We start from the raw sequence: 14,067 nt of genomic DNA on the forward strand, positions 1-14,067 counted from the left end.
AACCAGTGTCTGTTCCTGAGCCGGAACCTGAACCTTTGTCTGTTCCTGAGCTGTAGCCGGAACCAGTGTTTGTTCCTGAGCCGGAAACAGTGTCTGTTCCTGAGCCGGAACCAGTGTCTGTTCCTGAGCCGGAGCCGAAACCAGTGTCTGTTCCTGAGCCGGAACCAGTGTCTGTTCTTGAGCCAGAACCAGTGTCTTTTCTTGAGCCAGAACCAGTGTCTTTTCTTGAGCTCGAGCAGGATACTTACCTATCACCTATCTCTCTATCTCTCTATCAGTGTCTGTTCCTGAGCCGGAACTAGTGTCTGTTCTTGAAACTTAACCAGTGTCTGTTCCTGAGCCGGAACCAGTGTCTCTTCCTGAGCCGGAACCAGTGTCTGTTCCTGAGCCGGAACCAGTGTCTGTTCCAGAGCCGGAGCCGGAACCAGTGTCTGTTCCTGAGCCGGAACCAGTGTCTGTTCCTGAGCCGGAAACAGTTTCTGTTCCTGAGCCGGAACCAGTGTCTGTTCTTGAGCCGGAACCAGTATCTGTTCCTGAGCCGGAACCTGAAACTTTGTCTGTTCCTGAGCTGTAGCCGGAACCAGTGTTTGTTCCTGAGCCGGAAACAGTGTCTGTTCCTGAGCCAGAACCAGTGTCTGTTCCTGAGCCGGAGCCGAAACCAGTGTCTGTTCCTGAGCCGGAACCAGTGTCAGTTCTTGAGCCAGAACCAGTGTCTTTTCTTGAGCCAGAACCAGTGTCTTTTCTTGAGCTCGAGCAGGATACTTACCTATCACCTATCTATCTATCTCTCTATCAGTGTCTGTTCCTGAGCCGGAACCAGTGTCTGTTCCTGAGCCGGAACCAGTGTCTGTTCCAGAGCTGGAACCTGAACCAGTGTCTGTTCCTGAGCCGGAAATAGTATCTGTTCTTGAGCTGGAACCAGTGTCTGTTCCTGAGTTGGAACCAGTGTCTGTTCCTGAGCCGGAACCTGAACCATTGTCTGTTCCTGAGCTGGAGCCGGAAACAGTGTCTGTTCCTGAGCCGGAACCAGTGTCTGTTCCTGAGCCGGAACCAGTGTCTGTTCCAGAGCCGGAACCAGTGTCTGTTCCAGAGCCGGAACCAGTGTCTGTTCCAGAGCCGGAACCAGTGTCTGTTCCTGAGCCGGAACCAGTGTCTGTTCCAGAGCCGGAACCTGAACCAGTGTCTGTTCTTGAGCCGGAACCAGTGTCTGTTCCTGAGCCGGTACCTGAACCATTGTCTGTTCCTGAGCTGGAGCCGGAAACAGTGTCTGTTCCTGAGCCGGAACCAGTGTCTGTTCCAGAGCCGGAACCAGTGTCTGTTCCTGAGCCGGAACCAGTGTCTGTTCTTGTGCCAGAACTACTGTCTGTTCCTGAGCCGGAGCCAGCGTTTGTTTCTGTGTTTGTCTGTCTGCCTATCTATCTATGCCCACCAACACCCCCTTCACTAGGAAGAACCTGAACCATTGTCTGTTCCTGAGCTGTAGCCGGAACCAGTGTTTGTTCCTGAGCCGGAAACAGTGTCTGTTCCTGAGCCAGAACCAGTGTCTGTTCCTGAGCCGGAGCCGAAACCAGTGTCTGTTCCTGAGCCGGAACCAGTGTCAGTTCTTGAGCCAGAACCAGTGTCTTTTCTTGAGCCAGAACCAGTGTCTTTTCTTGAGCTCGAGCAGGATACTTACCTATCACCTATCTATCTATCTCTCTATCAGTGTCTGTTCCTGAGCCGGAACCAGTGTCTGTTCCTGAGCCGGAACCAGTGTCTGTTCCAGAGCCGGAACCTGAACCAGTGTCTGTTCCTGAGCCGGAAATAGTATCTGTTCTTGAGCTGGAACCAGTGTCTGTTCCTGAGTTGGAACCAGTGTCTGTTCCTGAGCCGGAACCTGAACCATTGTCTGTTCCTGAGCTGGAGCCGGAAACAGTGTCTGTTCCTGAGCCGGAACCAGTGTCTGTTCCTGAGCCGGAACCAGTGTCTGTTCCAGAGCCGGAACCAGTGTCTGTTCCAGAGCCGGAACCAGTGTCTGTTCCAGAGCCGGAACCAGTGTCTGTTCCTGAGCCGGAACCAGTGTCTGTTCCAGAGCCGGAACCTGAACCAGTGTCTGTTCTTGAGCCGGAACCAGTGTCTGTTCCTGAGCCGGAACCAGTGTCTGTTCCTGAGCCGGAACCAGTGTCTGTTCCTGAGCCGGAACCAGTGTCTGTTCCTGAGCCGGAACCTGAACCATTGTCTGTTCCTGAGCTGGAGCCGGAAACAGTGTCTGTTCCTGAGCCGGAACCAGTGTCTGTTCCAGAGCCGGAACCAGTGTCTGTTCCTGAGCCGGAACCAGTGTCTGTTCTTGTGCCAGAACTAATGTCTGTTCCTGAGCCGGAGCCAGCGTTTGTTTCTGTGTTTGTCTGTCTGCCTATCTATCTATGCTCACCAACACCCCCTACACTAGGAAGGACTCTATCTATCTATCTATCTATCTATCTATCTATCTATCTATCTATCTATCTATCTATCTATCTATCTATCTATCTATGCCCACCACCACCTCCTTCACTTTGAAGGAATCTATCTATCTATCTATCTATCTATCTATCTATCTATCTATCTATCTATCTATCTATCTATCTATCTATCTATCTATCTATCTATCTATCATAAGCTGTCTGTCTATCTATGCCCACCACCACCTCCTTCACTTTGAAGGACTCTATATATCTATAATAAGCTGCCTGTCTGTCTCTATCTATGCCTACCTCCTGTCTGTCTCTATCTATGCCTACCTCCTTAACTTGGACTACAAATCTTTTAATATACTTACCTGCCACCTATCTATCTATCTCTCTATCAGTGTCTGTTCCGGAGCCAGTGTCTGTTCCTGAGCCGGAACCTGAACCAGTGTCTGTTCCTGAGCCGGAACCAGTGTCTGTTCCTGAGCCGGAACCTGAAACATTGTCTGTTCCTGAGCTGGAGCCGGAACCAGTGTCTGTTCCAGAGCCGGAACCAGTGTCTGTTCCAGAGCCGAAACCAGTGTCTGTTCCTGAGCCGGAGCCAGTGTTTGTTTCTGTGTTTATGTCTGTCTAGCTATCTATCTATGTCCACCACCACCCCCTTCACTAGGAAGGACTCTATCTATCTATCTATCTATCTATCTATCTATCTATCTATCTATCTATCTATCTATCTATCTATCTATCCATCTATCCATCTATCCATCTATCTATCTATCATAAGCTGTCTGTCTATCTATGCCCACCACTACCTCCTTCACTTCGAAGGACTCTATATATCTATAATAAGCTTCCTGTCTGTCTCTATCTATGCGTACCTTCTGTCTGTCTCTATCTATGCCTACCTCCTTTACTTGGACTACACATCTTTCTATATACTTACCTATCTCTCTATATCTCTATCAGTGTCTGTTCCGGAGCCAGTGTCTGTTCCTGAGCCAGAACCAGTGTCTGTTCCTGAGCCGGAACCAGTGTCTGTTCTTGAGCCGGAACCAGTGTCTGTTCCTGAGCCGGAACCTGAACCTTTGTCTGTTCCTGAGCTGTAGCCGGAACCAGTGTTTGTTCCTGAGCCGGAAACAGTGTCTGTTCCTGAGCCGGAACCAGTGTCTGTTCCTGAGCCGGAGCCGAAACCAGTGTCTGTTCCTGAGCCGGAACCAGTGTCTGTTCTTGAGCCAGAACCAGTGTCTTTTCTTGAGCCAGAACCAGTGTCTTTTCTTGAGCTCGAGCAGGATAATTACCTATCACCTATCTATCTATCTCTCTATCAGTGTCTGTTCCTGAGCCGGAACCAGTGTCTGTTCTTGAAACTTAACCAGTGTCTGTTCCTGAGCCGGAACCAGTGTCTGTTCCTGAGCCGGAACCAGTGTCTGTTCCAGAGCCGGAGCCGGAACCAGTGTCTGTTCCTGAGCCGGAACCAGTGTCTGTTCCTGAGCCGGAAACAGTTTCTGTTCCTGAGCCGGAACCAGTGTCTGTTCTTGAGCCGGAACCAGTGTCTGTTCCTGAGCCGGAACCTGAAACTTTGTCTGTTCCTGAGCTGTAGCCGGAACCAGTGTTTGTTCCTGAGCCGGAAACAGTGTCTGTTCCTGAGCCAGAACCAGTGTCTGTTCCTGAGCCGGAGCCGAAACCAGTGTCTGTTCCTGAGCCGGAACCAGTGTCTGTTCCTGAGCCGGAACCAGTGTCAGTTCTTGAGCCAGAACCAGTGTCTTTTCTTGAGCCAGAACCAGTGTCTTTTCTTGAGCTCGAGCAAGATACTTACCTATCACCTATCTATCTATCTCTCTATCAGTGTCTGTTCCTGAGCCGGAACCAGTGTCTGTTCTTGAGCCGGAACCAGTGTCTGTTCCAGAGCCGGAACCTGAACCAGTGTCTGTTCCTGAGCCGGAAATAGTATCTGTTCTTGAGCTGGAACCAGTGTCTGTTCCTGAGTTGGAACCAGTGTCTGTTCCTGAGCCGGAACCTGAACTATTGTCTGTTCCTGAGCTGGAGCCGGAAACAGTGTCTGTTCCTGAGCCGGAACCAGTGTCTGTTCCTGAGCCGGAACCAGTGTCTGTTCCTGAGCCGGAACCAGTGTCTGTTCCAGAGCCGGAACCAGTGTCTGTTCCAGAGCCGGAACCTGAACCAGTGTCTGTTCCTGAGCCGGAACCAGTGTCTGTTCCTGAGCCGGAACCAGTGTCTGTTCCTGAGCCGGAACCAGTGTCTGTTCCTGAGCCGGAACCAGTGTCTGTTCCTGAGCCAGAACCAGTGTCTGTTCCTGAGCCGGAACCTGAACCATTGTCTGTTCCTGAGCTGGAGCCGGAAACAGTGTCTGTTCCTGAGCCGGAACCAGTGTCTGTTCCAGAGCCGGAACCAGTGTCTGTTCCTGAGCCGGAACCAGTGTCTGTTCTTGTGCCAGAACTACTGTCTGTTCCTGAGCCGGAGCTAGCGTTTGTTTCTGTGTTTGTCTGTCTGCCTATCTATCTATGCCCACCAACACCCCCTTCACTAGGAAGGACTCTATCTATCTATCTATCTATCTATCTATCTATCTATTAGGGGTGGCACGGTACATGAAAAAACACCCGAACCGTTCGGTTCGCTTGTCTCGGTTCGGAGCGCGTGTGCGTCTCACGGTTCGACGCATGCACAATGTAACCTCGTGCCCGTATGTGACGTGTGTTTTCTTTTCGCGCGACATAAACTTGTTCGACTTGGACCGGCGCTGCACAGAGCGATCGGTGAATAACATCAATCTAGCGCGAGTCGGCTCCGTATGCATTCATCACTTTCGCGGTATTTGATGTCATTACCGGTCGCTCTGTGCAGCGCCGGTTCAAGTTAATAAACAAGCCAGTAAAAGTGGAGTATGGAGCGCTGCAGGTCACGGCACGCGGAGAAATGGCAAGTGGGAGAGATGAGGGAGTTGGAGGACGCGCCAGCGTCGTATAAGTCTATGGTATAAGTCCGGTGTGTGGGAACATTTTGGATTTCATGTTATGATATTTTAATTTAACTACAGTGGCACTTTATGTATAGATAAGAGCTTCAGTCATACGTTTCCAAACCCTGCACTTTAATTTTAAGTGGAAAAAAGTACCCTCACATTTTGGGAATAGAAGCATTGTTGATACTGTTTTTGTGTTGAGGTTGAACTTAAATTTCACTTTATGTTTATGGCCTTTGCTATTGCAATAGCTTTATTATCTATAGGCAATGAGGTTTCATGTATATTGACATTTAAAAGACAGTGTTTTAAGAGTTGCTCTCTTTTTCTTTTAAAAGATAGAATTTTGGTAAGAGCTACAAAAGTTAGCAGTTGATACATGAAAGTTAATTTCTTTGTGTAAATAAGATTTATGTGATAAAAATGCACAAGTTCTTGTAGAGATAGTGATACACATTCTCCTTTTTTTTGCCAAATAAACAAAAAGCATGTCAATTTCTTCTCTCTTGCTGTATCTAAATCTCACCTAGCTTTCCTCTGAGATAGTCCCAAAATGTGCTTAAAGTCAAAGAGTCAAATTCAGTTTGTGCATGATTGCATGAATATAATATATATATTTTGAATACTGTATCCTAAAGTGTGGATAATTAAGCTATATATCACATGCTGAAGTACATTTCTGGAGTGTTAAAGATTAAAAGAAAAAATAACAAGAACCGTACAGAACCGAAAACCGTGACCCTAAAACCGTGATACAAACCGAACCGTGGGTTTTGTGAACCGTGCCACCCCTACTATCTATCTATCTATCTATCTATCTATCTATCTATCTATCTATCTATCTATCTATCTATCTATCTATCTATCTATCTATCTATCTATCTATCTATCTATCTATCTATCTATCTATCTATCTATCTATCTATCTATGCCCACCACCACCTCCTTCACTTTGAAGGAATCTATCTATCTATCTATCTATCTATCTATCTATCTATCTATCTATCTATCTATCTATCTATCTATCTATCTATCTATCTATCTATCTATCTATCTATCTATGCCCACCACCGCCCCCTTCACTAGGAAGGACTCTATCTATCTATGTATCTATCTATGTATCTATCTATGTATCTATCTATCTATCTATCTATCTATCTATCTATCTATCTATCTATCTATCTATCTATGCCCACCACCACCTCCTTCACTTCGAAGGACTCTATATATCTATAATAAGCTTCCTGTCTGTCTCTATCTATGCCTACCTTCTGTTTGTCTCTATCTATGCCTACCTCCTTTACTTGGACTACACATCTATCTATATACTTACCTATCTCTCTATATCTCTATCAGTGTCTGTTCCGGAGCCAGTGTCTGTTCCTGAGCCGGAACCAGTGTCTGTTCTTGAGCCGGAACCAGTGTCTGTTCCTGAGCCGGAACCTGAACCTTTGTCTGTTCCTGAGCTGTAGCCGGAACCAGTGTTTGTTCCTGAGCCGGAAACAGTGTCTGTTCCTGAGCCGGAACCAGTGTCTGTTCCTAAGCCGGAGTCGAAACCAGTGTCTGTTCCTGAGCGGGAACCAGTGTCTGTTCTTGAGCCAGAACCAGTGTATTTTCTTGAGCCAGAACCAGTGTCTTTTCTTGAGCTCGAGCAGGATACTTACCTATCACCTATCTATCTCTCTCTCTATCAGTGTCTGTTCCTGAGCCGGAACCAGTGTCTGTTCTTGAAACTTAACCAGTGTCTGTTCCTGAGCCGGAACCAGTGTCTGTTCCTGAGCCGGAACCAGTGTCTGTTCCAGAGCCGGAGCCGGAACCAGTGTCTGTTCCTGAGCCGGAACCAGTGTCTGTTCCTAAGCCGGAAACAGTTTCTGTTCCTGAGCCGGAACCAGTGTCTGTTCTTGAGCCGGAACCAGTGTCTGTTCCTGAGCCGGAACCTGAAACTTTGTCTGTTCCTGAGCTGTAGCCGGAACCAGTGTTTGTTCCTGAGCCGGAAACAGTGTCTGTTCCTGAGCCAGAACCAGTGTCTGTTCCTGAGCCGGAGCCGAAACCAGTGTCTGTTCCTGAGCCGGAACCAGTGTCAGTTCTTGAGCCAGAACCAGTGTCTTTTCTTGAGCCAGAACCAGTGTCTTTTCTTGAGCTCGAGCAAGATACTTACCTATCACCTATCTATCTATCTCTCTATCAGTGTCTGTTCCTGAGCCGGAACCAGTGTCTGTTCCGGAGCCAGTGTCTGTTCCTGAGCCGGAACCTGAACCATTGTCTGTTCCTGAGCCGGAAACAGTATCTGTTCTTGAGCCGGAACCAGTGTCTGTTCCTGAGCCGGAACCAGTGTCTGTTCCAGAGCTGGAACCTGAACCAGTGTCTGTTCCTGAGCCGGAAATAGTATCTGTTCTTGAGCTGGAACCAGTGTCTGTTCCTGAGTTGGAACCAGTGTCTGTTCCTGAGCCGGAACCTGAACCATTGTCTGTTCCTGAGCTGGAGCCGGAACCAGTGTCTGTTCCTGAGCCGGAACCAGTGTCTGTTCCTGAGCCGGAACCAGTGTCTGTTCCTGAGCCGGAACCAGTGTCTGTTCCAGAGCTGGAACCAGTGTCTGTTCCAGAGCCGGAACCAGTGTCTGTTCCTGAGCCGGAACAAGTGTCTGTTCCAGAGCCGGAACCTGAACCAGTGTCTGTTCTTGAGCCGGAACCAGTGTCTGTTCCAGAGCCGGAACCTGAACCAGTGTCTGTTCTTGAGCCGGAACCAGTGTCTGTTCCTGAGCCGGAACCAGTGTCTGTTCCTGAGCCGGAACCTGAACCATTGTCTGTTCCTGAGCTGGAGCCGGAAACAGTGTCTGTTCCTGAGCCGGAACCAGTGTCTGTTCCAGAGCCGGAACCAGTGTCTGTTCCTGAGCCGGAACCAGTGTCTGTTCTTGTGCCAGAACTACTGTCTGTTCCTGAGCCGGAGCCAGCGTTTGTTTCTGTGTTTGTCTGTCTGCCTATCTATCTATGCCCACCAACACCCCCTTCACTAGGAAGGACTCTATCTATCTATCTATCTATCTATCTATCTATCTATCTATCTATCTATCTATCTATCTATCTATCTATCTATCTATCTATCTATCTATGCCCACCACCACCACCCCCTTCACTAGGAAGGACTCTATCTATCTATCTATCTATCTATCTATCTATCTATCTATCTATCTATCTATCTATCTATCTATCTATCTATCTATCTATGCCCACCACCACCACCCCCTTCACTAGGAAGGACTCTATCTATCTATGTATCTATCTATGTATCTATCTATGTATCTATCTATCTATCTATCTATCTATCTATCTATCTATCTATCTATCTATCTATCTATCTATCTATCTATGCCCACCACCACCTCCTTCACTTCGAAGGACTCTATATATCTATAATAAGCTTCCTGTCTGTCTCTATCTATGCCTACCTTCTGTCTGTCTCTATCTATGCTTACCTCCTTTACTTGGACTACACATCTTTCTATATACTTACCTATCTCTCTATATCTCTATCAGTGTCTGTTCCGGAGCCAGTGTCTGTTCCTGAGCCGGAACCAGTGTCTGTTCTTGAGCCGGAACCAGTGTCTGTTCCTGAGCCGGAACCTGAACCTTTGTCTGTTCCTGAGCTGTAGCCGGAACCAGTGTTTGTTCCTGAGCCGGAAACAGTGTCTGTTCCTGAGCCGGAACCAGTGTCTGTTCCTGAGCCGGAGCCGAAACCAGTGTCTGTTCCTGAGCCGGAACCAGTGTCTGTTCTTGAGCCAGAACCAGTGTCTTTTCTTGAGCCAGAACCAGTGTCTTTTCTTGAGCTCGAGCAGGATACTTACCTATCACCTATCTCTCTATCTCTCTATCAGTGTCTGTTCCTGAGCCGGAACCAGTGTCTGTTCTTGAAACTTAACCAGTGTCTGTTCCTGAGCCGGAACCAGTGTCTCTTCCTGAGCCGGAACCAGTGTCTGTTCCTGAGCCGGAACCAGTGTCTGTTCCAGAGCCGGAGCCGGAACCAGTGTCTGTTCCTGAGCCGGAACCAGTGTCTGTTCCTGAGCCGGAAACAGTTTCTGTTCCTGAGCCGGAACCAGTGTCTGTTCTTGAGCCGGAACCAGTATCTGTTCCTGAGCCGGAACCTGAAACTTTGTCTGTTCCTGAGCTGTAGCCGGAACCAGTGTTTGTTCCTGAGCCGGAAACAGTGTCTGTTCCTGAGCCAGAACCAGTGTCTGTTCCTGAGCCGGAGCCGAAACCAGTGTCTGTTCCTGAGCCGGAACCAGTGTCAGTTCTTGAGCCAGAACCAGTGTCTTTTCTTGAGCCAGAACCAGTGTCTTTTCTTGAGCTCGAGCAGGATACTTACCTATCACCTATCTATCTATCTCTCTATCAGTGTCTGTTCCTGAGCCGGAACCAGTGTCTGTTCCTGAGCCGGAACCAGTGTCTGTTCCAGAGCTGGAACCTGAACCAGTGTCTGTTCCTGAGCCGGAAATAGTATCTGTTCTTGAGCTGGAACCAGTGTCTGTTCCTGAGTTGGAACCAGTGTCTGTTCCTGAGCCGGAACCTGAACCATTGTCTGTTCCTGAGCTGGAGCCGGAAACAGTGTCTGTTCCTGAGCCGGAACCAGTGTCTGTTCCTGAGCCGGAACCAGTGTCTGTTCCAGAGCCGGAACCAGTGTCTGTTCCAGAGCCGGAACCAGTGTCTGTTCCAGAGCCGGAACCAGTGTCTGTTCCTGAGCCGGAACCAGTGTCTGTTCCAGAGCCGGAACCTGAACCAGTGTCTGTTCTTGAGCCGGAACCAGTGTCTGTTCCTGAGCCGGAACCAGTGTCTGTTCCTGAGCCGGAACCAGTGTCTGTTCCTGAGCCGGAACCAGTGTCTGTTCCTGAGCCGGTACCTGAACCATTGTCTGTTCCTGAGCTGGAGCCGGAAACAGTGTCTGTTCCAGAGCCGGAACCAGTGTCTGTTCCAGAGCCGGAACCAGTGTCTGTTCCTGAGCCGGAACCAGTGTCTGTTCTTGTGCCAGAACTACTGTCTGTTCCTGAGCCGGAGCCAGCGTTTGTTTCTGTGTTTGTCTGTCTGCCTATCTATCTATGTCCACCAACACCCCCTTCACTAGGAAGAACCTGAACCATTGTCTGTTCCTGAGCTGTAGCCGGAACCAGTGTTTGTTCCTGAGCCGGAAACAGTGTCTGTTCCTGAGCCAGAACCAGTGTCTGTTCCTGAGCCGGAGCCGAAACCAGTGTCTGTTCCTGAGCCGGAACCAGTGTCAGTTCTTGAGCCAGAACCAGTGTCTTTTCTTGAGCCAGAACCAGTGTCTTTTCTTGAGCTCGAGCAGGATACTTACCTATCACCTATCTATCTATCTCTCTATCAGTGTCTGTTCCTGAGCCGGAACCAGTGTCTGTTCCTGAGCCGGAACCAGTGTCTGTTCCAGAGCCGGAACCTGAACCAGTGTCTGTTCCTGAGCCGGAAATAGTATCTGTTCTTGAGCTGGAACCAGTGTCTGTTCCTGAGTTGGAACCAGTGTCTGTTCCTGAGCCGGAACCTGAACCATTGTCTGTTCCTGAGCTGGAGCCGGAAACAGTGTCTGTTCCTGAGCCGGAACCAGTGTCTGTTCCTGAGCCGGAACCAGTGTCTGTTCCAGAGCCGGAACCAGTGTCTGTTCCAGAGCCGGAACCAGTGTCTGTTCCAGAGCCGGAACCAGTGTCTGTTCCTGAGCCGGAACCAGTGTCTGTTCCAGAGCCGGAACCTGAACCAGTGTCTGTTCTTGAGCCGGAACCAGTGTCTGTTCCTGAGCCGGAACCAGTGTCTGTTCCTGAGCCGGAACCAGTGTCTGTTCCTGAGCCGGAACCAGTGTCTGTTCCTGAGCCGGAACCTGAACCATTGTCTGTTCCTGAGCTGGAGCCGGAAACAGTGTCTGTTCCTGAGCCGGAACCAGTGTCTGTTCCAGAGCCGGAACCAGTGTCTGTTCCTGAGCCGGAACCAGTGTCTGTTCTTGTGCCAGAACTACTGTCTGTTCCTGAGCCGGAGCCAGCGTTTGTTTCTGTGTTTGTCTGTCTGCCTATCTATCTATGCCCACCAACACCCCCTTCACTAGGAAGGACTCTATCTATCTATCTATCTATCTATCTATCTATCTATCTATCTATCTATCTATCTATCTATCTATCTATCTATCTATCTATCTATCTATCTATCTATCTATGCCCACCACCACCTCCTTCACTTTGAAGGAATCTATCTATCTATCTATCTATCTATCTATCTATCTATCTATCTATCTATCTATCTATCTATCTATCTATCTATCTATCTATCTATCTATCTATCTATCTATGCCCACCATCGCCACCCCCTTCACTAGGAAGGACTCTATCTATCTATCTATCTATCTATCTATCTATCTATCTATCTATCTATCTATCTATCTATCTATCTATCTATCTATCTATCTATCTATAATAAGCTGCCTGTCTGTCTCTATCTATGCCTACCTCCTGTCTGTCTCTATCTATGCCTAACTCCCTAACTTGGACTACAAATCTTTGAATATACTAACCTGCCAACTATCTATCTATCTCTCTATCAGTATCTGTTCCGGAGCCAGTGTCTGTTCCTGAGCCGGAACCTGAACCAGTGTCTGTTCCTGAGCCGGAAACAGTATCTGTTTTTGAGCCGGAACCAGTGTCTGTTCCTGAGCCGGAGCCGAAACCAGTGTCTGTTCCTGAGGCCGGAACCAGTGTCTGTTCTTGTGCCAGAACCACTGTCTGTTCCTGAGCCGGAGCCAGCCTTTGTTTCTGTGTTTATGTCTGTCTGCCTATCTATCTATGCCCACCACCACCCCCTTCACTAGGAAGGACTCTATCTATCTATCTATCTATCTATCTATCTATCTATCTATCTATCTATCTATCTATCTATCTATCTATCTATCTATCTATCTATCCATCTATCCATCTATCTATCATAAGCTGTCTGTCTATCTATGCCCACCACCACCTCCTTCACTTCGAAGGACTCTATATATCTATAATAAGCTGCCTGTCTGTCTCTATCTATGCCTAACTTCTGTCTGTCTCTATCTATGCCTACCTCCTTTTTTGGACTACAAATCTTTCTATATACTTACCTGCCACCTATCTCTCTATCTCTCTATCAGTGTCTGTTCCGGAGCCAGTGTCTGTTCCTGAGCCGGAACCAGTGTCTGTTCCTGAGCCGGAAATAGTTTCTGTTCCTGAGCCGGAACCAGTGTCTGTTCTTGAGCCGGAACCAGTGTCTGTTCCTGAGCCGGAACCTGAACCATTGTCTGTTCCTGAGCTGGAGCCGGAAACAGTGTCTGTTCCTGAGCCGGAACCAGTGTCTGTTCCAGAGCCGGAACCACTGTCTGTTCCTGAGCCGGAACCAGTGTCTGTTCTTGTGCCAGAACTACTGTCTGTTCCTGAGCCGGAGCCAGCGTTTGTTTCTGTGTTTATGTCTGTCTGCCTATCTATCTATGCCCACCACCACCCCCTTCACTAGGAAGGACTCTATCTATCTATCTATCTATCTATCTATCTATCTATCTATCTATCTATCTATCTATCTATCTATCTATCTATCTATCTATCTATCTATCTATCCATCTATCTATCATAAGCTGTCTGTCTATCTATGCCCACCACCACCTCCTTCACTTCGAAGGACTCTATATATCTATAATAAGCTGCCTGTCTGTCTCTATCTATGCCTAACTTCTGTCTGTCTCTATCTATGCCTACCTCCTTTTTTGGACTACAAATCTTTCTATATACTTACCTGCCACCTATCTCTCTATCTCTCTATCAGTGTCTGTTCCGGAGCCAGTGTCTGTTCCTGAGCCGGAACCAGTGTCTGTTCCTGAGCCGGAAACAGTTTCTGTTCCTGAGCCGGAACCAGTGTCTGTTCTTGAGCCGGAACCAGTGTCTGTTCCTGAGCCGGAACCTGAACCATTGTCTGTTCCTGAGCTGGAGCCGGAAACAGTGTCTGTTCCTGAGCCGGAACCAGTGTCTGTTCCAGAGCCGGAACCACTGTCTGTTCCTGAGCCGGAACCAGTGTCTGTTCTTGTGCCAGAACTACTGTCTGTTCCTGAGCCGGAGCCAGCGTTTGTTTCTGTGTTTATGTCTGTCTGCCTATCTATCTATGCCCACCACCACCCCCTTCACTAGGAAGGACTCTATCTATCTATCTATCTATCTATCTATCTATCTATCTATCTATCTATCTATCTATCTATCTATCTATCTATCTATCTATGCCCACCACCACCTCCTTCACTTTGAAGGAATCTATCTATCTATCTATCTATCTATCTATCTATCTATCTATCTATCTATCTATCTATCTATCTATCTATCTATCTATCTATCTATCTATCTATCTATCTATCTATCTATGCCCACCACCACCCCCCTCACTAGGAAGGACTCTATCTACATATATATCTATCTATCTATCTATCTATCTATCTATCTATCTATCTATCTATCTATCTATCTATCTATGCCCACCACCACCTCCTTCACTTCGAAGGACTCTATATATCTTTAATAAGCTGCCTGTCTGTCTCTATCTATGCCTACCTCCTGTCTGTCTCTATCTATGCCTACCTCCTTAACGTGGACTTCAAATCTTTCTATATACTTACCTG

Source organism: Pimephales promelas, chromosome 9, assembly GCF_988280905.1.
Source record: "Pimephales promelas chromosome 9, fPimPro1.hap1.1, whole genome shotgun sequence".
Taxonomy (NCBI): Eukaryota; Metazoa; Chordata; class Actinopteri; order Cypriniformes; family Leuciscidae; genus Pimephales; species Pimephales promelas.